The sequence below is a fragment of the Etheostoma spectabile genome, chromosome 18, assembly GCF_008692095.1.
Source record: "Etheostoma spectabile isolate EspeVRDwgs_2016 chromosome 18, UIUC_Espe_1.0, whole genome shotgun sequence".
NCBI classification, from domain to species: Eukaryota; Metazoa; Chordata; class Actinopteri; order Perciformes; family Percidae; genus Etheostoma; species Etheostoma spectabile.
This window is the reverse complement of record NC_045750.1, coordinates 25896986-25899037: the sequence shown is the minus strand read 5'-3', so window position 1 is coordinate 25899037 and position 2052 is coordinate 25896986. Positions and strand designations below refer to the sequence as shown.

At 37.5% G+C, this 2052-nt stretch overlaps 1 long non-coding RNA gene across 1 annotated transcript in view; it reads right to left on the bottom strand.

The window, feature by feature from the left end:
• The window catches only part of LOC116706484 (uncharacterized), a 16474-nt gene extending 16178 nt beyond the window's left edge, over positions 1–296 (bottom strand). The window contains exon 1 of the long non-coding RNA XR_004336249.1: positions 224–296. This is a non-coding gene — a long non-coding RNA (uncharacterized LOC116706484). The remainder of the gene's footprint in view (positions 1–223) is intronic.
• Positions 297–2052: the final 1756 nt, after the last annotated feature.

Sequence of the window (2052 nt, the reverse complement as noted above, 5' to 3'; positions counted from 1 at the left end):
AGCATGCACATATGGTCACGTTAAGTGCATCAAAAGACACACACACACACACACACACGGGCATTTGCATGTAAGACTTTAAGCTCATCATGTAATTCAGAGCCATGTTCATCAGGTGGTGTTTTTAGCCTTATCCACTGTGCTGTGGGTTCACTTAAGAGATAAACAACTCTGTTTTCTTGTTTGCCAGACATATCCAACTTATTTTGATACACACACACACGCGGCGTAGGCAGAAATAGTATTTTGGGCGGGCCAGTACAAAAGGAGTGGGCCATTTTCAAAAAGACGTAGAATCAGCAAAAAGGACAAAGTGAAAATAAAGCAACAATTTTACCTTCCAACATAAACGGCATTACAACATGCTCAACCGACAAAGCTCAGTCTAAAAAGTTTGTACACAACAAGATAGAAAAAAAAACCTGTTGATTTTTAACCTACTCAGGCCAAAATATATTTGCGCCGGCAGAACCAGCAGCATTGGCTCTGCACATGTTATAAAAATGAACCGTTTTATTTCACAAAGTTGCAACTAAACATGAACCCAAACAGCAGAGAAGGTGTACATACTGCAGGACATAGAATAGCCCACATCAGACAGAAATCGCACATGTGCATTCATAACAGCGTCATAAACAATATATTATTTATAAATAAATAAATGCGCTAGCAGCAGTAAAAATCAAAGAATGAAAACTTCCAGCCAATCATTGATTGAATTAGGAAAAAAAACATGAAAAGTGGCCAGTGGTAACTTTTAACAGCACATCCATGGTGCGTTGTCTGTTGTTACCACAGCAACCATCTACATTCCAAAGCCTTCCTAATAGTTTGATCCTCATTCTACGGTTCAGACAGGTTTGTTTTAATCAAAAGAGAAGACACATTAAACACCCAACTAGTTCTGTTAGTATTTCTTCTTCTTTTTTTTTTGTAACGTGCATACAATATTTTTCATAACAAAACGTATTTCGATCAAAGTTGCCCGGACGGGCCAGTGAGTGAAGTGGGCGTGCCAGTGCCGCCCTGGCCCATCACTGATTACACGCCTGACACACACACACGGAAACACACTCGAGTCATTTACTGTAAGTCCTGGGTTTGCCCGTTCTGTGCCAAGACATGATGAAGACAGGAATCAGAGTAAGACAGTTCCTGTTCATCATCTTTTTCTCTGACCGTAACTTTGGGGATTCTATCTCCACTAGGCACTTATCAGATTTGTTTGACTTACCTTTCACGGCATACTGACAATTCAGCCCTCTTGTCTGATCTCGTAACAGGAAATGTCATGGCTGAACAATAACCACCCACTCGTCTAGCCTCAACTTTATCAACAACAGAAACCTGGCATTCGTCCAGTGCCTAATTAAGTGCATGTGTACACTTTTGTACTATTTGACAAAGGTGAAAAAAGTACTAAAATATTGTACTCAAGTAAAGGTACCAATACTTTGATGAAATTTTACTCAAGTGCAAGAAGAAATACCTATCTGAAAAATTACAAGTAAAAGTACTAAGTAGTTCATTTAAAATGTACTCTAAGTAAAAATGAATGGCATAAAACTGTAAAACTGGAGAATCTCTCCCATGTAATGAAAATAGGATAAGGGGTCATAAATCCAAAACCATTTTGTTTTTAATAAAAGAAAAATCTATACAAATGTATAAACACAAATACAAATGTATACACGTGTAATAACAGCCTTTAAGACCCTTAGAAAAGGTATAATGTGCAATTTTTGTTCAGACCGTCTTATAAAATATTTTCAAACAATCAATTGAAAGTGAAAGTACCACACATTGTTAGTTCTGACGGCCATCCTTCTGTTCTTCACAAACATAAAGAAAAGTTATACTGCAAATCAAGGCCAAAATCATGTGTTTTGACTCCATAAATGGGTTAGACCCTAATGTTCACAGCTAGCTTCTACACACCTAGGTAGCCCGCATAAGCTACTCGGATGTATGTAAATTAATTTAGCCAGTCTCCTACGTAGATAGATAGATAGATAGATAGATAGATAGATAGATAGATAGATAGATAGATAG